A 23,226-nucleotide genomic window follows, 5' to 3' on the forward strand; every position below is an offset into this window, starting at 1 on the left:
ATGAAGACATCCATGGCAGTATTATTTGTAATGGCAGGGGGTTGGAAGACTGACTAGGGAAAATTTGTGGATTACTATAGGACAGTTACAAATAAATAACTAGGGGCTGGGTGTGGTGGCTCACGCCTGTAATCCCAGCACTTTGGGAGGCCGAGGTGGGCAGATCACGAGGTGAGAAAATCGAGACCATCCTGGCTAACATGGTGAAACCCGTCTCTACTAAAAAATATTAAAAAAAAAAAAAAAATTCGCCAGGCGTGGTGGCAGGTGCCTGTAGTCCCAGTTACTCAGGAGGCTGAGGCAGGAGAACGGCGTGAACCCAGGAGGCGGAGCTTGCAGTGAGCCTAGATCATGTCACTGCACTCCAGCCTGGGCAACAGAGCGAGACTCTGTCTCAAAAAAAAAAAAAAGAAAGAAAGAAAAAAGAAAAGAGAAATACATAACTAGGTATACATCTAGCAACAAGATGAATACAGCCGAGTAGGGAAAAAAAATACGTATGATGAGAACACTCTGTAACACTCAGCATCCTGAAATGGCTATTTCCCTCACAATAAGAGCCAAAGTCTTCACAATGTCCCACCAGGCCCTAAATGATGTGCCTCCACCCCTACCCCCACCACTTCTTTACCTCACTGATGTCATCTTCTATCACTACCCCACTGCCTACCCTGCCCAGCCTCACTGGCCACCCTGCTGCCATGAAATGATATGGGGCATTGATGCTGCCACAGAGCCTTTGCACTGGCTCTTCCCTCTTCCTGGGCTTGTAACCCTTCAAAGTCCCCTACACATGCATTCACACTCCTTCTCCCTTACCCTGCTCAATTTTTAACTTAGACAATAACCAACTGTAATAACTAAATTGTATCCTAGTCTAAAAGGCAATAAGTACTGTCTTCTCACCCCCACCTTCACCTCTAGAATATAAGCTCCCTGAGAATGGGCATTTTTGCTTATTTTGTTCCCTGATGTCTCCCAAGGATGAGAGCAAACCTGTCACAAAAGAGGCACTATTTTAAATACACTTTTAAACACATTATATGAATGCACATGCAGAAAATGATTGAGTGGGAATTGGCGGTATAGAGAATTAAACAAAATAAGAGAGGAGCCTAGCCTGGAACAAGGATGATAACACACCATTAAGGGAGGATTCTGAGTAATTCAACCTTCTGTACCTGAGGTTAACAAAAGGGGAGGAGGGAAGCAGTGTCTGGTCACCTCCCCTGAGCCCGTCTGTTGAAGTTTCTCTTTTTGCCAGGTCTTTGCCAAGCCCATCTACACAGCAGCTGTTTCTGAGATTGCAAGGTCGTTACTGGGCTGAGTATACCTCACAAGCAACCCTTCCATGTACAACCCCACCCAGCTGCCTACATTTCCTCAACACCGGCCCACCTGAGGAAGAAAGGACTGGGCTCCACATAGAACACTACCTAATAATTTTAGAGTGATTTCTAACTCACAAATCATTCCACAACTTTGAAAGATATTACTGTCCCCATTGTATGGGTTAAAAAAACTAAGGCTTAGAAAGATTCATGGTTGTCCTGTTTCACTGGCTAGTCCCCAGCAGAACTGTGATGTTCAGCAACCCAGGTCTTCCTGACACCACGTTTCACGTTTTCTCTACCAACTTACTGTTCCACTAGAGGTACAGATAAAAAGACTTCCACGTTAGGGAAATTAGCAAAATAGGTTTTTCCAAATCTGATTTTGCATGAGCCTGTTCTCAGCTCTTTCCTGTTTTTAAGTAACTGCTCTCCATCTCTAGGCTAGGATGCAAATTCAAAACCTGTGGATTTGACACAGTCTGTCTAAAAGCTAATGTTAGAAAATAAGGCCAAACAAATCATCTATCACTATTAAGACTTTAAAAGGATTATCCGCTCTTTGCAAGGAACCAGATGGTGAAGACTGCACACTGTCAATCAGCTCTGGCAATAATAGTTCTGATACTACCGAGGAGTACAGAGGAACCACTAAAAATGTGGAGAATTCTTAACGCAACACTCCGTGTTTGACAAGAATCAGATGATGAAAGGTTTAGGGCTGGTTGATGTTTTAAGCAGGCTGACTATTTAGGCCAAGAGATTAACATTTAAGAACAACAGCCAGAAGCGGTGGCTCACGCCTGTAATCCCAGCACTTTGAGAGGCCGAGGCTGGCAGATCACCTGAGGTCAGGAGTTCGAGACCAGCCTGACCAACATGGTGAAACCCTGTCTCTACTAAAATTACAAAATTAGCCAGGTGTGGTGGCACATGCCTGTAATCCCAGCTAATCGGGAGGCTGAGGCAGGAGAATCCCTTGAACACAGGAGGCAGAGATTGCAGTGAGCCAAGATTGCGCCACTGCACTCCAGCCTGGGCAACAAGAGCAAAACTCCATCTCAAAAAGAAAAAAAAAAAAAAAAGAACAACAGACTCAGGTACATAACTTTGAGTTTACTTGCATGCCACTCCTCGGACTCATTTAAGTGACTCTGGGCTCCTTCTCATTCAGCAAAATGGATCAGGACTGGCACATACTCATGGCTTCTAGCTCTTCTTTACCTCCACTTAACTTGGCATGGTGCAGTACACATGGCAGGGGCTCCATAAAGCTCCTTGAATTACAGGCTCACTGAAACTCATACTGCAACAACTTACATTGAAGCGCTGAAACCTCGCAAGTCTCCTGCTAAGAAAGCCTCTCAGGGATTACCAGTTTCCAATGAAAATCTCCTTAGGCTGATCTAGTCTTAACTCCTCACCCTGCCCAATAAACAAGTAAAAAGAAATATAATATAATGATAAGTATTACTGACATGGTTAGACATTTCCTAGTGCGTGACATAAGCCTTGAACACATTATAATCTCTGTTATTCTTCTTTTCCCACAAATTAAAATGGGGATCAAACTCACCTTGTGGTTCTAAAAGTTAGAGACTCTTTATATAAAGGACTTTAATATAATTCCTGGCACAAATTAGGTGTTCAAAAAAACTGGTGGCTTTGGGGAGAGAATGAGCCACCTTGGCACCCACACACAAGAATGCTCTTTTTCAGATGGACTCAGCACTCGTGTTTCATTCTTGCTTGACACCACCTGCTGCATAATCATAAGCAAACAATTCTATCTCTCTAGGCTTCAATTTCTTTATTAGTAAAAATAAAGGTTGTGGGCTAGAGCTCTGATATTCCTCCTACCTCCTTTTTTTTTTTTTTTTTTTTTTTTTTTAATTTTAGATGGAGTTTTGCTCTTCTTGCCCAGGCCGGAGTGTAACGGCATGATCTCGGCTCACTGCAACCTCCACCTCTCGGGTTCAAGCGATTCTCCTGCCTCAGCCTCCCAAGTAGCTGGGATTACAGGCACCCACTGCCACGCCTAGCTAATTTTTGTATTTTTTAATAGAGAAGAGGTTTCACCATCTTGGCCAGACTGGTCTTGAACTCCTGACCTCATGATCCACTCACCTCTGCCTCCCAAAGTGCTGGGATTATAGGCATGAGCCACCGTGCCCGGCTGCCTCCAATTTTTTACGCTTGTTATTATCGGGTTTCATTTAAAAGGAGTCCTCAAGTGGGGAATCTTGGTTTCTCTAAGCCTTAGCTGGGTTTTGCACAATTTTTTTTGAGATCAAAAGAATTTTTAAAAATTGTTTGGAAAATGAAATGGTACCCTACTCTAAGACTTTGCACCCCAGGCAGAGGGTCATATAAGCAAATAATAACATTATAAGATGGATTCTGCACACATAAGTATATGTATAGACTTTTTTAGACCACAGAAGAGCAAAGAGCTCTCTCAGTCTGGAGAAGCTAAGGAGTGTTTCAATGAGGAGATATCTGAGCTGGAATTTCAAGGATAGAGGTCAGGAAAAAACATCGCAACTGAGGAAAGCATCTGCAAAGTCCCCAAGGTAGGTGACAGCATGACATATTCAAGGATTTGAAAGAGGAGAGCACTGAAGCTACAATATAAGCAATAAGAAGAGTGGTGCAAAATAAAATGTGAGGGACAGGAAAAGGCCAAATCAGCAGGGCCATGGAAAGGGTTTTGGTCTTTATCCTAAAAGCTACTGAAAGTAACTGAAGAGTTTTAAGCCAAAAGAAGATATGACCAAGTTTGAATTTAAATAAAAGGACTCTGACTAAAAAGGAAAAAGAAAGGATGTAAAATGAAAGTTAGGGGACATTGCAATAGCCAGATGAAAGAGGATCATGGTTTGGTGGTAGCAGTAGGGATGGGAAGAAGTGGCTGATCACAGGGTTCCCAAGGAGGTAAAGAGAAGAGAATCTGTAGATTGATTGGATAGGAAAGTAAGGGAGAAGGAGATACTAAGAATGGATTCTAAGTGTTTGCCAAGAACAACTGGCTGGATGGTCTGGTCCTTGAGGGTACACTTACAGTGACCACACTTAAGTCTTACTATACTGACACTTATGTGGAAATCATAGCAGAGATGTCGAGCAGGCAGTAGGCTACATGGGTCTGGGACTCTGAGGCATCTGTGCTGAGAATGTGGAAATAAGAATCATCAGCGAGTACTTAACTGAAGCCGTGGTTATGTATAAGATCACCTGTAGAAGAGCGTAGAAGAAGAGAAAGGGGCCTACGAAAGCCTTGAGAATGCCAACAGTAAAGAAGGATGAATCACAAGTGGCTGAGAATAAGAGGTTGGAAGAGAAACAGGAAACCTTTTCTCAGGTATTGACAAATTATCTTTCATCAGTTCTGCTTTAAGAAAGAAAAACTGAATAAGGAGAAAAACTTCCATAGCCAAAGGGAAAGATAGAAACGAAAAGGCTCAAATATTCCATGTATGCAATGATCAATACTTGCATTACTAAGAATTCCCTCTATTAAAATTCTTACTTGCTACAGATTACACTATTCGTTTACAAAGCTCCTACCATGTTTCCCTTTAGATGAAGTACACTTACCTACCAAGTGACTCTGAGCTTGACCATACGATCATGAATGTGAAGAAATGTGATACACACCATGGCCAAGCAGAGACTTTAAATACACTTACATGGATTGGCTCCAGCCCTCTTGGGTTTCTGCCCTCCACCATAAGAACAACATGTTCCTTCAACCAGGATCCTGCAATAAAAAGATACAAAGAGCAGAACCCAACATAAGCAATACACAAACCAATGTGATTTTTTTTTTAATTTTATAGAGTCGAGGTCTCATTCAGTTGCCCAGGCTGGAATGCAGCAACCCAGTCATGGTTCACTGCAGACTTGAACTCCTGGGGTCAAGTGATCCTCTCACCTCAGCAAGAGGGACTGGGACTATAGGTGTGGGCCACCATGCCCAGCTATTTTTTCTTAATTTTTGTAGAGATAGGGGTCTCACTGTGTTGCCTAGGCTGGTCTCAAAATCCTGGCTTCAAGCAATTCTCCCACCTTGGCCTCCCGAAGTGCTGGGATTATAGGCATGAGCCACCATACCACAACTGGCCTGAATGTGATTTTTAGCAGCTGAGCTTTGGGGGCTGTTTGTTACTGCAGCAAATGCTGACTAGTATACTTATCCACAGTGAGATATCTTTGACACTAAATCTACTTATTTTAAACTCCAGTCCAAAGAAGAGATAGCACTGTTTGTCTAGATTGTATTATATACCTGGCACTAAGTGATTTATAGATATTATCTCATCTTAATCCTCATGACAATTATTTTCACCATTTTACATGAGCAAATAGGCTCAGATAAGTTAAATACATTTCTCAGGATCACAAAGCCAGCAAATAAATAATGGAAATGGAACAAAAATTCATCTAACTGATTCCAAAGCCCTTGCATTCTTTATATTGCCATATTAATGAATCTCCTAGAAATCAAAACCTAAGTCTCCCACATGGGAAATAAGACATATTAATACATTGGCAGTTGTGCTACTGTTGAGCAAGCCAAGAGCAACCAGCAGGAGAATATTTACAGCTCTGGATCTGAAGCTCATATTGCCTCAAGCTCCACCTTCTTCTAACAAACTATCATAGCTGAGAAAATGGGAGCCTTATAGCTTGAAATTTGGTGAAATGTGGTACTCAAGTCAGGTCATACTGAAACATTGGAAACAAGGGTTTCATTTTTATCTCAATCTCTATAGCCAGGTGACATTTTGTAATAGCTCACTATGATCACCCCTTATGAATTCAGCTTGGTTTCCAACCTGATCCTTGGTAATAGGAGTCATAACTACCTTTCTGAATCTTGAGGCAAAGTTAAACCTTTAACATATTAAGGAACAAGGAGAAGCAAGATATAGTAATCACTTATCAGTGACCATTTGTCCATTGAGGAGTTACATGTCCTACTTGGAATTTAGGGCTGCCTTGCAGATCCCCTTATGAGACATTGTGGGGTCAGTGGTTGTGAGGAGAAAGAGTGAAAAAGTATAAGCTTTGAAGTCAAACAAATCTGGGTTTAAATCCTGTTCTGCCTCTAACCCACTTTGTGATCCTAGGAACTTGACTTTATTTCTCTGATCATCAGTTTTCTTGGTGTAAAATTTGGGTGATAGTAGCTAATTCAATTAGCTGTTTGAAGATAAAATGAACTGGAATATTCACTTCTTCTCTACTGTGAATCATCAGCTTCTGTCTTGGGCTGCAAGGAGACTCTGTGGCCAGGGCTAGGGCCCTAAGATCTCCTCTCAAGTTCCTCCCCTCCCCTTTAATGGCATGCACAATGCTGTATAATCATCATCACAGGCACCAACAAGGTCAGGCAGCAAATCGTGAACACCCACTCTATACCAACATTTTTCTAACTCTAATGCTTACAACATTGAAGCAAAACAAATTGCATTACATTCATTTTAGAGGTCAGCAAACTGAGAGGTTAAGTGGCTTGCCACAGCTCAGACCTGGTCCTCCTGACCCCCAGGCCCACGCGTTTCCCACTTGGCACACCGCCACCTGCTCTTAGCTGCTCAGCTGGTTATCTCTGTCCATTGCTTTCAATGAGACCTCTGAGAAAAAAACAAGTGTCCCTGGCAGGACCACACAAACTCACAAGAAGGTATTGATTGTAAGAATTGTACACCAAAAATTAAGTCATTGCTCAGAAAAATTAAAGGAAACCTATATACTAAGGGAGAAACATTTCATTCATGTACTGGAAGCTCGGTATTGTTAAGGTATCAGTAATTCCCCCCAAATTGATCTATAACATTATCCCAGCGGGTTTCTTTTTTTTTTTGCAGAAATTGAAAAGCTGATTCTAATACTTACATGGAAATACAAAGGATCAGAGTAGCCAAAACAATTTGGAAATAAAAAGAAAGTTGGAAGACTTATAATTAATTGCAAAATGTATCCTAAAGCCACAGTAATCAACACAGTGTAGTACTGACTATAAAGATAAACATATGAATCATTGGAACAAAATTGAGAGTCCAGAAATAATCCCTTATATTTATGGTGAATTGATTTTCAACAAAGCCACCATGACAATTCAAAGGGAAAAGGATAACCTTTGCAAAAAATAGTATTGGAACAAATGGATATCTACTGCAAAAAGATTAATGTACACCCCTGCTCACATCATACAGAAAAAATAACTCAAAATTAATCACAAGCTTAAATGTAAGAGCTAAAGCTATAAAAGTTTTAGAAGAAAATCTAAAATCTCCTAAAATCTAGAAGAAAGTCTTCTTGATCTTGGGTAGGCAAATATTTCTTAGATAGGACACTAAAAGTATGACTCAAAAAGGAAAAAAAAATCACATGTGGACTTCATCAAACTTAATCACTTCGAGCTTCAAAAGACACCATTAAGAAAGTGAAAGAACAAGCCACTGAGAAAATATTTGCAAATCATATATCTAAAAATGTACTTTTTCAGAATTTGTAAAGAACTCTTACAACTAAATAATAAGACAAGAAACCAATCTGAAAATGAATAAAAGAGTTGAAGAGATATTTAGACAGAGGAGATATATAAATGACAAATAATCCCATGAAAAAAATGCCGACAGTATTGATTATTAAGAAAATGTAAATTAAAACCATAAGATACCACTGTACACCCATTAGAATCAGAAAGACAGACAATAACAAGAGTGGTGAGGATGTAGAGAAGTTGGAAACTTTATGCATTATGGTGAGAATACAAAATGCTATAGCCACTTTGGGAAACAATTTGGCTGTTTCTGAAATATGAATTTACCATACAACCCAGTGAGCTCACCCCTAGCTATTTATCCAAGAGAAATGACAGCATATGTCCACACAAAAACTTGTACACAATGTTCATAGCAGCATTATTTACAATAGCCAAAAAGTAGAAATAATCCAAATGCCCACTAACTGTTGAATAAATAAATAAAATGTAACATATCCACACAATGAACAATTCAGGAAAAAAAAATACTGATACATGATACAACATGAATGGGCCTCAGGAATATTAAAGAAGCCAGACACAAAATACTACATATTGTGTGATTTCATTTATATGAAATATCCAATAAAGACAGAACTATAGTAACAGAATGCAGATTCCTGGTTGCCTGGATCTGGGGCTGGAAGCAGGAACTAACTGCAAATAGGTACAAGGGATTTCTGGGGGATGATGGAAATATTCTAAAACTGGATTGTGGCAATGGTTGCACAGCTCTCCAAATTTATGAAATCTCACTGAATTGTTCACTTAAAACAGATGAAGTTTATGGTATGCAAATTATACCTCAATAAATCTGTTTTTTAAAAGGTCTTAATGATTCCTTTGCAAAATATCAGAAACAAGGCAAAGGAGGCAGCCTGATAAATCTCCTCTCCAGCCTTTCTCCTTTGTGTCCTCTGGGAAGGACACCTGAGTTCCTATCTCTCCACACTAAGAACTGTCTCCCTAAGCAGCCTACAGCAGCTGTACTGGATTTCTCTGCCTAGAGACTTAGCGGCCCCAATTCAGGCTTCTGGCAGCAAAGCTCACCTTGCAGAAATACTATAAGAGTTATAAATACTTTAGGTCCTTAGAGAGCTCAGTCAGTTCTCTGCTATGGCACTAGTGACCTAGGGCAAGGAAACTTCTATTCGTAGGTATACTGTCAGTGAGCAAGGCTGTAAGGCATTCTGGCATCATAACCTCTTTAATGGCATGGTTTGGACCCTTAAGACAACCATGCTCTATTAAAAGCTAATTCCTACAAGCTAATTGCAGCCAGCACCCCAGAAAAACAGACTGGATGCAGGTAATTCAAACCAAAGTCCATTCATCAGGCATAGGGGTTGGGGAACCTGACTTCAGAACAGGGAAAGGTTCTTAACCTCAGCTGCATAATTAAACTACCTGGTAAGCGTTTTAAAAAATACTATATCAGGTATAGTATTTTCTAGTAAGTCTTAATCACCACAGAGATATGGATTTAACTGGCCCATGTGGCTTAATACCTGTGTTGTTTTTAAGCTCCTCGGGCAATTCTCCTGCTCATCCAGGGCTGCAAATCACCAGCTTTAGGGGACAGGTTTCTTCCACCTATTCTCTACCAGTGACTCACTCAAAGCCCAAAATGCACTACTCCTTAAAAAAGGACTTTCCTCCCCATCTAGTAAGAGCAACAGGATAAAGATGGCTGAATGTCAGAAAACAGGATGTTGTCATTTGCAGTGTAGACACTGCCAATTTATCTCAAGTTATCCCAAATGAGTTTATGTTGAGTGTATTGATTTATATGTCCTTAATCATGACACCCGAAAGAAGGGTGTCTAACATAACTGATAGTGGAGAGGCTAAAAGAAAAAATAAGTCCATTTTCAGTATTCAAGGACTTTTCTCCACAATAGGGAGGAAGAATAAAGTTAATTAGCATCCAGTACAGTAGTAACACATTAAATATTAAAGGAAATAAGCATGCATGAATCTCAGACATCAGCAATCATGAGAATTTGGGACAGAGTTCCCTGCTGGCTTCAGTGGACAGGAAAAGCTTTGTGGAGGGGGCACAGTTCTATCTGGGCCTTATAGGACCAATAGAATGTGAATTGGGGAAAGTGAAGGCACAAAAACAATCATCCAATAACAATAATTGCAATAGCCATTTACTATACTCCAGCTATTCTCTCATTTCGAGCATCCTTTTCTTTAAACCTCATAACCACCTTATGATCCTCATTTTACAGATGAGAAAATGGGAGATTAGAGCACTTTAAAAAATTGCCGTGGTGGCTCGTGCCTGTATTCCCCACTACTTGGGAGGCTGAGGCAGGAGAATCGCTTGAACCAGGGAGTCAGAGGTTGCAGTGAGCCAAGATCGTGCCACTGCACTCTAGCCTGGGTGACAGAGCGAGACTCTTGTCAAAAAAAAAAAAAAAAAAAAAAATTACCCAAGTTCACAGTCAGCAAGCAGAATTCAAACCCATGTAACCTGACTTCAGAATTCAGGTAGACAGGCCAAGGCAGAAGGCAGAAAGGCAGAAACATAGACAGGAATCTCCCATTTGTGTGATGTGCAAAGATTTCAGCCTGCTAAGAAGGTTGGGTTCTTGTCACTAAAAGCCCAGAAGAGAAGAGAAAACTGCCTAACTAGGACAAGGTCGGATCATCCCCACAGCTCTACCCAGATATTAAGCCAACTGCAACAAGGAGAGCTGAATCAAAAGTCAACCAAAAAGGGATACCATTTTTTAGAAACACAAGATGATAAAAGCATCAAATAGGTGAGCATGACTAGAGAAGCACAGGTCCGAAGGTTCCCAAGGGGTGAAGTTTCACCAGAGGCTGTGAAAACGCTAAGAGCTGAGACTGGAAAAGAGTCACTAGGCATGAGTCTACGTTCCACCCATCAAGGACTCTCCAGGATGGTATGAAGGGCAGAAGAGCTAGAAAAGGCAGAGGCTGTGTGGAGGACATTCACAGGAAGTCCACAGGACAGCACAGAATGTTGAGGCAAATAGCTAAGCCTGCCTGCCTTGGATGAATTACATTTTTCAAAATGCCTAGTTGAAAAGTAGTCAAAAGGTACTAGGCACCCAGTGTACCCGGGAGCATGACCATGGAAGCATCTGTGAAAGGCACACAAAATATGTGAATTCTGCCTGCAAGGAATGCAGACTCTTGTCGGACAGACAGGGAACACACACACAGAAAAAGAGCATGAATAGTAGTTTGAGTGATTTCCTCAAGTCATTGGAACCAACTGACAGAAGCCTCAATTATTTTGGCTTTTCCCAATCCTGCAATCTGAGAACAAGCAAAACACTAAGAAAGAAATAAAGGCAAAAAGAAGGAAGGGAGAAAGAGAGGAAAGGAGGAAGGGAAGGAGGGAGAGAATGGAAGGCAGGAGAGAAGAAAGGGAGGGAGGGAGGGAGGGAGAACCAAACTCATATAAGAAATTCATTAAGAGCAATGTTAAGTGTGAACCACGTACCATCTGCATCAGAGTCACCCTAGGTGCTTCATAACAAGACAGACCCTCTGAAGCAGGGCTTGGAAATCTGAACTGTTAGAAGTCCCTCAGAGGATGCTTAGGCACTCTGAAGTCAGAGGCCCACTAGTCTGGACACTGCCTAAGGCCAGTCCATGTGCTCAGACCTCTGCATCTGCTGCTACATCTCCAGCTACCAAACTTTACCTGACAATCTCACATTCAGAAGAGTGGTCCTGAGGTGAGACAAAGTCCCAAGTCATCAGATAAATGTGAACTTACGTTCACAATTTGTCGTAGGCTTTGGAGTGAGGCAGACTCCAATGGAAAGCCCAGTTCTCCTTCTTCCTAGCAGACACTTTCGGGAAATTACTTAAACCCACTGAATGTCAGGGTTCTCACCTGTAAAATCCTCACAGGATGGTTGGGAGGGTGATCAGGTAAGAATCATGGCTTTCTCTAAGCTGCCTTTTATTTGCTGACTTTTGAGAGGGGGCATCTTACTCAGGCACAGTCATATGTGCCTGTAGCCCTAGCTACTTGGGAGGCCAAGGCAGGAGGATAGCTTGAGTCCGGGAGTTCAAGGCTGCAGTGTGCTATAACTGTGCCTATGAATAGCCATTGCTTAGGCAACACAGTGAAACCCCATCTCTAAAAGAAAAAAAAAACAGACATCTTAGAAAGATTCTTCAAATCCTAACCCTAGTTAGACATTGGACATTGAATGCCTCTCCTAGCCTCGACTAATGGAGAAAAAAATGCCCTTAAGTGTTTCATCTGTTTCATCTTACTCATTCCTCCGAACATTCTGCTGACATCAACAGCCTCCAGGCCTTTGCACATGCATGTCTTTCTTTATGAAATACACACACACATGCACACATGTCTCTACACCCTGCTTAATCTATAAATCCACATTCATCCTTCAACTTCTTGCTCAAGTATCACTTCTATTTTAAAATTTCCCAGACACCACAGCCTGCCCCAACTCACCCATTCTCACTACAGTGACGGCTCCCAGAACCTGAACAAACCACAAGTCTGATCTTGCCGCACTATGATGACTGATCTTCTGGCTTCTCCCCAACAACCATGGGTTCCCCAAAAAGCAATACTTTGTAACCCTAGCACTTACTATCATGCCTAATGTCTAGCAAGTACGCACAATTTGTTGAGTTAATATATTCCACATGTAGCTGCTTCTCCAAGAAAACACCAAATGGCGGATGATGCCTGTGCAGCCGGGGGGAGGCGAAGCCGGAGGCCCCGAGGGCCCTGGGATGGGGAACCACGGTGGCTTCCTCGGAGGTTTCGGCAGTGGCATCTAAGGCCGGGGTCGCTGCCGTGGACCAGGCTGGGGCCGAGGCCACGGAGCTCGCGGAGGCAAGGCCAAGGATAAGGAGTGGATGCCCGTCAGCAAGCTGGGCCGCCTGGTCAAGGACATGAAGATCACTTCCCTGGAGGAGATCTATCTCTTCTCCCTGCCCATCGAGGAATCTGAGATCATTGATTTTTTCCTGGGGGGCCTCTCTCAAGGCCTAGGTTTTGAAGATTATGCCGGTGCAGAAGCAGACCCGCGCCGGCCAGCGAACTAGGTTCAAGGCGTTTGTGGCCTTCGCGGACTACAATGGTCACGTCGGTCTGGGTGTTAAGTGCTCCAAGAAGGTGGCCACTGCCATCCACAGAGCCATCATCCTGGCCTAGCTCTCCATTGTCCCCGTGCACAGAGGTTACTGGGGGAACAAGATCGGCAAGCCCCACACCGTCCCTTGCAAGGTGACAGGCTGCTGTGGCTCCGTGCTCGTGCGCCTCATCCACGCGTCCAGGGGCACTAGTATCGTCTCGGCGCCTGTGCCCAAGAAGCTGCTCGTGATGGCTGGTATCGATGACTGCTACACCTCAGCCAGGGGCTGCACTGCCACTCTGAGCAACTTCGCCAACGCCACTTTTGATGCCATCTCTAAGACCTACAGCTACCTGACCCCTGACCTCTGGAAGGCGGCTGTATTCACCAAGTTTCCCTATCAAGAATTCACTGACCACCTCACCAAGACCCACACCAGAGTCTCCGTGCAGAGGACCCAGGCTCCAGCTGTGGCTACAACATAGGGTTTTTATACAAGAAAAAGAAAGTGAGTTAAGACTGTAAAAATAAATATATATATATATATATATTCCACCTGTAAAATATAAAATTATGACACTGATTTTCAAAGTGTTATATAACTTACTCATACTGTTGTTTTCAAAAGCCAGTTTAAGCCAGAGGGGGGAAAAAATAATCACACTAGTTTGGTCTTTTTAAATCTGAATCAGAATTACTCGGCTTTATCCCCTACCTAATTCATTAGATTTGGCTCTGAATTGTAGAATCCACCTCATAAGTGGAAGATTTGCTGCCATCAAGAATATTCAGAAGACTCCCTCTGACTTCAGAGGCAATTCAAGTCAGTGCAATGAACACTAAGCTAAGTACTGAAATTCTACAAAAAGGATCATTCCAAAAACACAGCCTCTCTGATGGAATCAGAGCTCTCCTCCAAAGGTGCTAACTTCTTGTTTGGCTGACAGTCTCTTTCCCAGACCGTCTCTTGGTGTGTGTGTTTTTATCATAATTCTAACACAAAGAGTAAGAGCCCCATTTCTACCCGTGGATGCTACCCAAGCTTACCTCGCTGCCCCAAGGCCAAAGTGCCCCCTTTATGGATCACTGCTCATGCCCTTCCCCATGCCTGAGTTTACCTTTACATTCAAGCCGTTAATGGTCATTTCTCAAAATTCTACTAAATTAATAGCTACCATTTACTGAGTGGCTCTATGTGCCAGATACCCTATTCGAGGTTTTATAGACACTCTAGAATCTTAAATCTCAAACAACCTATGATCAAGTGTTATAAGTATCCTCATACACAAGCAACTGAGTAAGTGATGGAACCAGGTGTGACTCCAAAGCTCATGTTAACTGTGGAGTTATACATCTTCCACTAGCTCATTAAATATTCACTTAATACTCTATGGACGTAGTGTTATTATCTCATTTTACAGATGAGGAAACCAAAGTATAGCAAGGTCATAAGACTTCTCAGACTAGTTCCAAATTATTTAAGCCCCTCCAGTTACTCATAGCTCTTTGGCTATGAGAAATTGATCAACCATTGATGAAATTGATCAACGGTTGATGAAATTGATCAACGGTTGATGAAATTGATCAACGGTTCAGCCAACGCAGCACATTTCTATACCCAGTTCATGACCCATGGTTACCGCTGCTGTCCAGACTATTACACCAGTGGAATCGAGTCACAAGACCATGCTTACCACAAGCTTTGAAATAAGAGAAAATGGAAAAAAAAAAATCTTGCTAACATAGACAAAATTGCAGCCAACCAGGAAGAGGCCAGGCTGAGAGGTGAAGGCAGATGGACCCTCAAGACACAATCAAGCCTTACTAATATATCTATGGTCTTCTCAGCCACATGAGGAGTTAAATTGCCACTTTTACTTTAGTTTGACTTGGCTATAGTCTGAGGGTTTGTGTTGAAATCCTAATCTTCAAGGTGATGGTATTAGGAGGTAGGACCTTTGGGGAGGTGATTAGGTCATGGCATAGAGCCCTCATTAATAGGATTAGTGCCCTTGTAAAAGAGGCCTGATCTGCCATGTGAAGACCCAACAAATAGGTGCCATCTATGAACCATAAAACAAGCCCTTACTGGACACCAATCTGCCATCACCTTGATCTTGGATTTCCCAGCTTCCATTAACAGGGAGAAATAAATTTCTGTTGATTATAAGCCATCTGGTCTATGGTATTTTGTTATCGCAGCTTAGATTAAAATAACTTCATTTTTCAACTGTTGCTTACAACCCAAAGAGTCCTATTTAAGACAAAAATGAACACCTGCAAGGTGAAACAATAAAATAGTGTGGATGACTTTTTTAAAACTCACATACCAAGGTTTGTTCATCCAAATGACAGCAGTTCTTTTCGAAGTAGTTATCTTAAGGAAAATGAAGTTGCAAGTAAGTAGGCAACCAGAGGAAATGCTATGAAAAAATGCCCCCAAATTGTGGTATTGATCAAGCACTGGCCAGTATTTTGGAATGAATGATGTACATGATTTTGCAAGCCTAGTTGCTTCATGTTGTCATAGGGAGTAGCTCAAGGGACAGAAAGAAAAGTACTTGCTTCCACTCCTATTAAAACTATAGGCTCTTGCTCTGTCAGTCTATTCTGAACATTGGTATAAAATTAATGAATAATCAGCTTCCTATCCCTGAAGTAATAGCCTGAAGCTTGCATATAAAGTACCAAATCTCAACAAAATCAAACCTAAAGTCCCCAGATGTTCAGATAAGTCATATGCCAGGGTCTACCTTTGGCCCCAGATTCTCCTGTTCCCAGCCTTGACTCAGCTGAGACTCAGTGGCTTCTCTCCTGGGACAAGATCAACGGTTCAGCCAAGGCAGCACATTTCTATACCCAGTTCATGACCCATGGTTACCACTGCTGTCCAGACTATTACACCAATGGAATCGAGTCACAAGACCATGCTTACCACAAGCTTTGAAATACGAGAAAATGGAAAAAAAAAAAAAAAAGAAAGAAAAAAAAACCTCCGTTTAGAGCTGCACTGTTTCTCTTCCTGTGAATAAAAAGAAATTCATGGTCATTACTCAATTACAGAAGGATCAGATTAGCACCAAGAAGAATTTCCTAAGTATAAGAAGAAAAGAAGAACCTGTGAAGTGAGGAGTCTCACAATGCAAACCTAAGACTTTAGCTCAGGCCTGAGTGTGGCCTCCAACTACAGAGCTGAGGCAAGAAGACAGAAACTTCTCCTTTGCATATTCTTCAGAGTTATATTTGGCATTGTTGAGTTTGGGTTCAACGCATTGTTGACCTCTCTTTCCCTGCCTAATGCACATGAGAAAGTGAAAACTTGGATTAACATATTACATGTTAATAAGCCCATGTAACACACATAAAGCTGGACTAGTTGCAGAGAAGCATTAAATCTAAAGAAAGAAGAAGTTAGCCTTCAAAGAGATCTGAAAACTGAAATTGTTACTGCAATTTCTTTAAAAGGCACCAAGGGAGCATTCCTTTCATAATAAAAATAAAACTTCTCAAGACCCTCTTTCCCCATCCTCTTCCTACTCTCTCGTGAGAACAGACGTGCTACCAACTTCATGTCTCACACTCCCCCAAACACCCAAAAACTAGCTCTCAAATCTCAGCCTGCATTTGCTGTCATCCCCTTCCTGTTTCCCTTTCTGGAATATTCTTCTCTCCCTCCAGTACCTCTCTGCCCTAACCAATGTAGCTCAATCATTCAATTCTCCCTTCTCATTATCAGATACCACATAACAAAAGCAGCTGCCCATCCAAGAAACCTACTTTCTTTTAGAAGGCAGGAGGAATGGAAAGATTCTCAATGTGCATATGTAATTTTTTTTGTCTTTGTCACATTTGCTCACCAAGATGAAGACTTAAATATATGGAAAGAAGCTGAGATCTGAAGTCAGATGACCTGGATTGTCTCAGTCACTGCGTGTGACTTTGGGGCAATTAAGCTAAGCTTTCTGGCCTTTGTTCCTTTTTGTGTAAGATGAGGTCATGGTAATGCCTTCTTCACAAGGGTATGGTGATGATTAAATGAAAAAACATGTTTTGTCATAGGAATAACAAACCATAAAGTGTTTTATGTACATGATTTCCAATCCCACTGGCTTTAATTCTTTACATTGGTTAGAATATTATATATACATCATTTAGTGTTATTATAGAGAGTTTAATCAGCTACTTGGAGATACAGTCTGTTAAGTCTGTCACTCTTCACAATCTTGACTAAGGTCTTAAAGATTGGTTACCTTTGCTTGTGCAGTGAGTCACCTGATTCTTCCAACCCATTTTGGCATACTCCATATATTGGAATCCAGAGTCTTTAGACCATCAATTATAAATTTAAATTCCTAATTCTCAACTCCAGACTTTATATAAAATATCTAAACTCCAGGCACCATATAAAATTTATAAAATTTCTGACCACAGCACAAAAGGTGTTTCTGACTTGAGCCCCCCTTTTAAAAAAAGAGTCCCATCTAATTTCTTATTCTATAAATCAAGACCCCTGTCACCTTCAAGTTTCTAATGAACAGCAGGCAAAGGCATCAGACACAGGTTAAAAGAGGACAGGAAATAAATGGGGCCAAATGAGAAGGGAAAAGCATGTAGAACTCAAAACCAAAGAAACAAAGAATTAAGGAAAGGCACTAGAGTGCTTACACAAAAATACCAAAACCATTCTTTCTAAAATAGAATATGAAAAAAATGTGAGCACATGTGAATTTACTGATTTGCAGTGAAAATGATTCCAAATCAATCCCTTTAGATTCCATGTAGGAAGGTGTAATTGTGAATAAGTCAGAGATTGGGTAAAAGACGATATAAAGAGAGAGAGGATGAAAGCACAAAGTGATATTCAAGCTGACAGAGGGTGGCACCCATAGCTAGGACCTTCCTAATCTTTGAGCTTCTCATTTGGGATATGGGTACCTATGGACCAAGCATGAAAAAAATAAGACAGCCCCTGCAGTACTTGCTCAAGAAATGTAGCAGGTGGTGAGTATCTTTTCCTCCCCTCCTCCAGGATGGGCTGTGCTTCGCCTTTTGATGAAGACGTGGCATTTACTTTGGTTCACAGCTGCCTGTTGGCTAACCTATCACTGAGTAGAGGGAAAAAGATAGACAAGAAAGATTGGGTATAAGCATCTGGGAAGGATATGCTATCTTCATTAAAGAAGACCAAGAGAAATTAAATCTGTTGTTGATTATTTGCCTGGCATAGGAACTAGCAAAGAGAGCAATTCAATAGTCTTTTTTTAGCCCAAAGGATCAATTTAGCTCTGCGCAAGCAGGTAAGAGGCTAAGAACTCCAACTGTCCACATGCTCAAATTATAAAGTTTAAATTTGACATTGAAACCTAAATAAACATAATGCCATACGACATTTTCCATTGATGTTTCCCATGAGTTCCACTCCATTTTGCTTAACAAGCAGCTCATCCACATGTGGCTAGAGAAGAAAATACCTCAAAGGCCAGAGAAGGCCAAAGAGACCCATGCAGGATAGAAGGCTCAGCCATGGAAACTCCATACTCCAGATTGAATTTCACAAGCAGGACAAACAGGCACCACCAAACTGGGTCCAGTGTCCTGGCTATGGCTTCTAATTCCCTAACCTGGTTCTATCTATGAGTCAAGGGAAAATCTAGAAATAGTATACAGTCACCAAACATGAAGACATTTCCAAGAGATCCAGGATTCCATTCCAAAGAAAAGCACCTTTTCCTTTTACCTTGCTATCTACCCACCTTCAAAGGCGCATTCTAAACATTGCCTCTGCAGAGGGTGACTATATTAAACATTTCAAAAGTAACCAGACTGGATGTTGCGATACCCCAGAGAACTGCAGATTTTTCCCCAAATAAGAAAATGTAGCTCTTTAGAGCATATCTGAGAAACCAAATATCTGCTTAAACCCTTCTGTCACAGACACTGACACTACTCAAAATGAACTTTTCTAAAACATTAGCTATAGGTCTTTACCATCTAGCTGAGATGTCAGGGCACTAGAGAGTCTCTATCTAAAGAGATAATTAAGAAAGAAATATCCAGAGTTTGCACAGTATCTGACAGTGACACCGACCACGCATTGAAATGCTCTCTTTGCCAGATCTGTCCATTCATTCAATAAATAAATATTCAATAAAAACACCTGCATATAGAACACCCATGTGGCAAGCAAAGTGAGAAATTAAAAAGTAGCTTAAAAATAGACCTTGCCTTCAAAAACTAAGACATATATAACCCTCCCCATCCCCAAAAAATAAGGTAGAAAGCATTAATTGCCCTAAGAGGGGTATAAAGTGCCACACTCATGTGAGTTCAGAGAGGCTGAAATTATTTCTGATGGAAAGAGTCTAGAAAAATTTCACAGAGGAAAATAGTATTTGAGATGACCTTTGAAGGGTAGCCAGGATTTGAACCTGAAAGATGAAAGCAAAGTGCATCCAGGTGGAAAGATTGTTCTAAGCAATGAATCTAAGGAAACAAACACAGGAAACAACACATTTGTTTCAGTCTGGCTGGAGAATAGGCTGCAAGGCACATAATTTGGGGAGGGGGGTAGAAAAATAAGTGACAGCCATTTTATAGATGGCTTTCGATAGGAATTTGGAATTTATGTCATAAAAAAGAGCCACTGAAGGTTTCTGAGCTGGGGAGTGGTGTGCCAAGGGTGAGGCTTCAGAAGGATTAATTGGGCAAGGCAGATTAAAGGAGAATGTGAGCAGAGGCAAGAAGACTAATCAAGATAGAAATACAATGATGTGGGTAAAAAGCAAAGAACTGTGGTGTCAGAGAAGGCAAGGAGAGGAGGAGGTAGATGAGAGAAACGTTGTCAGGTTAGGGTCAACATGATTTACTCATTGGTGCTCATGTGGAAGAAGGACATGAAAGATAATCCTGATGGGTGTATTCTGGATGTCTGAAAAGATAATAATATTATCGACAGAAAAGGAACTCAGAAAGTGAAGATGCCTGTAGAAATCTCAAATGCTTATGTTTGGTCATCCACTGGAAATGTGGGCCTGGTGCCAGGAAGTCACAGAAGTATCTTTGGAAGACCAAAGATCCTGTTCAGTCCCAGTTACCTTATCTCTGTGACATTTGCCATTGTTGACCCTCTCCTTCTTGAAATTTTCCTCTTGGGTTTCTAGACAGTATCCATTCCTCATTTTCCTCTTCCCTCTATGGCAATTCTTTCCATCTGCATGAGCTCTTCTTCTCCTACTTGTCCCACAAATGGTTGTATTCTCCAGAACTGCAGCCTCAGTCATTTGCTGTTCTCATTGCACATCCTGTCCCTGAAGTCTCATCTATACCTGTTGCTGCAGTTACCACTTCCATGTGGATGGCTCCTGCAGAAAGCAGTGGTTAAGGATGCAGATGCTAGTATCAGCCTCGGTTCACATTCCAGCCCTACTTCCGGCTGGCCATGTGACTTTGGACAAGTCACGTACCTGATCTTTCTCATCTGTAAAATGTGGCTATGGAGTTGTTAAGAGGATTTAACATGAGGATTAATATGAAATCTGGTACAGTGTAAGTCCTCAGTAAATGGTAATTATTATTGAACAAAATCTGTAACTGAAAATCTAGATCTCTCTGATAGCCAGTTCTACATAGTCAGTTGTCACCTGGGCAGGATCCCTCAAAGTCCCGAAGTAAACTCATTGTCTTTCTCACCTCCCATAACCCTGCCCCTCTGTATTCCCAACATTCATTCTATCATCCAAATTAGAAGCCTGGGAATCATCCCACATTTGTCCCACTCCTTTACCCCCACATCCATCTGTCATCAAATCCTATAAGATACAATGCCAAACTACTAAACATGGCATGAAAACCTCATCATTATCTCACTCCTGCTTTTTGTCCAAACTCATTTCCCACCACTCTCTCATTCCCCAATGCACTCACATCCTGTGGTTCAGCTTCATATCAATGTACTTGCCGTTCCTCACAAATATCGAGCCACCTAATATGAAGGTCTTTGCACATCTCTTTCAAATAGCCTTCTTCCAACTTCCCATACCCAATTCAGATAATTCTTATTGCCTTTAAAGACAGCTTGTGTCACCTCCCTGTGAAGGCTTTCTTGGCTACCAGTGGGCAGGTAAGTGGCTTTCTCTCTATTTCTTATAACAAAGTGTATTTCCCTATGGTGGTACTTACCACATTAGAATTACTGATTTGCTTGTCTCTCTTCTCCAATAAATTGTGAGGACTTACAAGTAAGGATTGCGCTTCATTCATTGTTCGACTCTCCTTCCTCTGCCCTCCCTCTATCACAATACATAGCACATGGAAGGTACTTAATTTTTTTTTTCTTTTTTGAGATGGAGTTTCGCTCTTGTTGCCCAGGCTGCAGTACAGCTGCACAATCTTGGCTCACCACAACCTCCGCCTCCCAGGTTCAAGCGATTCTCCCACCTCAGCCTCCCAGGTAACTGAGATTACAGGCACGTGCCACCAGGCCTGGCTAATTTTTTTTGTATTTTTAGTAGAGACGGGTTTCTCCATGTTGGCCAGGCTGCTCTCAAACTCCCAACCTCAGGTGATCCGCCCTCCTCAGCCTCCCAAAGTGCTGTGATTACAGGTGTGAGCTACCTCGCCCGGCATTTTTTTATTTTTATTTTTTGAGACAGGATCTTGCTCTGTCACCCAGGTTGGGGTGCAGTGGTGTGATCACAGCTCACTGCAGCTTTGACCTCTTGGGCTCAAGTGATCCTCTCACCTCCTTCCCAAATTACTAGGATTACAGGCTTGAGCCACCTCGCGTGGTTAGGTTTTTTGTTTGTTTGTTTCTGTTTTTTGAGATAGGGTCTCACTCTGTCACCCAGGCTGTAATGCAGTGGTGCAATCTCAACTCACTGCAGCCTTGACATTCCAGGCTCAAGCAGTCCTCCCACCTCAGCCTCCATAGTACTTAGTACTATAGATGCACACCACCATGCCCAGCTAATTTTATATTTTCTAGAGACAAGGTCTCACTGTGTTGCCCAGGCTGGTCTTGAACTCCTAGACTCAAACAGTCAACCTGCCTCAGTCTCCCAAAGTGCTGGGATTACAGGTGTGAGCCACTGCCCCTGGCCAATTATTATTATTATTTTTTTAAGTAGAGATAGGGTTTCTCCATGTTAGCCAGGCTGGTCTCGAACTCCTGACCTCAGGTGATTCACCCACGTCGGCCTCCCAAAGTGCTGGGGTTACAAGTATGAGCCACAGTGTCCGGCCCAATTTTTTTAATATATAAATAAATGACTGAATACAAACAAACCAAGATAATCCTAGTGGTTTCCTGCTCTCTTTTTTGTTAGCATGATTAGTCATAGAATTCATGTAGCTTGACTTCAAAAGTTTTTCTGGTTTAGTCCATCCTCTGGAATAATAACTAATGGTTTCTATCCTATTTCCTAAGATACATGTATTTTAAAGCTAATGGGATATTTGATCACAATCTTCTGCTGGGGCATTAAATAAAAGAAACCAAAGCTTTGTTTCATTTTATTTTTCTATGGTGTCTTTCCTGCATTCTCCAAATGTTCTCTGGTTAATCACTTGATCCACACCAAATAAGTCAAATGAACTCACCTGACGAAATGCAAAGGAAAGCCTGTAAGAACTTTAAGTTTGCAAATACAATTAGACTCTCTTTAATTCAAATAGTTGGATAATGCGATTGCCTAAGATTGTCATTCAGAATACCAACTCTCATTGTACTGAGGGGAGAGAAGATGCATAGAAACTCCAGGTGACAAAATATTTAAAAGCACAGAACATTTTTTTCAAATGTATTCTTCTAATTTAAAGATGACACATCTTACTAAGGGGGGATGAGAGCAACAAAACCGCTCCCAGTTATTACAGTGAACCTGCCAGAAGACCAGTCTTTGATGCCTATCAGCAGTCTCTGTCTATAGAAGCTGTTCCAGCTTTCATCCAGCCTTCTGGGTCCACTTCTCCACTCTCATTCCTCACATCTTGACCCTTGGAGATCTCCTACTGGAAAGTGCTCTTTCCTGCCATCACACTCCCAGGCCCCTACCAGGGACCCAGCCCCAGTGGGGCTTAATAGGCACCTTGGCATGGTAGTCTGGTGCCTTAGACTTTCTTTCTTTGAATTGAGGCAGAGTCTCACTATGTTGCCCAGGTTGGTCTGGAACCCCTGGGCTCAAGCATCCTTCCTGCCTCAGCCTCCTGAGTAGCTGGAATTACAAGCCACATGCCACTG

The 23,226-nt window shown here is 41.8% G+C and overlaps 1 protein-coding gene and 1 pseudogene across 2 annotated transcripts in view; one reads left to right on the plus strand and one right to left on the minus strand.

Annotated features, from left to right (window-relative positions):
* Nucleotides 1-23,226, minus strand: part of RXRG (retinoid X receptor gamma) — a 236,359-nt gene that overhangs the window by 170,317 nt on the left and 42,816 nt on the right. For both annotated transcript variants that reach the window (XM_063625028.1, XM_063625025.1), the window contains exon 2: nt 5,021-5,091. The gene's annotated coding sequence lies outside the window, so the exon portion shown is untranslated. The remainder of the gene's footprint in view (nt 1-5,020; nt 5,092-23,226) is intronic.
* On the plus strand, nt 12,585-13,493 carry LOC134734777 (small ribosomal subunit protein uS5-like; annotated as a pseudogene).

The sequence above is a fragment of the Symphalangus syndactylus genome, chromosome 12 (assembly GCF_028878055.3).
Source record: "Symphalangus syndactylus isolate Jambi chromosome 12, NHGRI_mSymSyn1-v2.1_pri, whole genome shotgun sequence".
NCBI lineage: Eukaryota > Metazoa > Chordata > Mammalia > Primates > Hylobatidae > Symphalangus > Symphalangus syndactylus.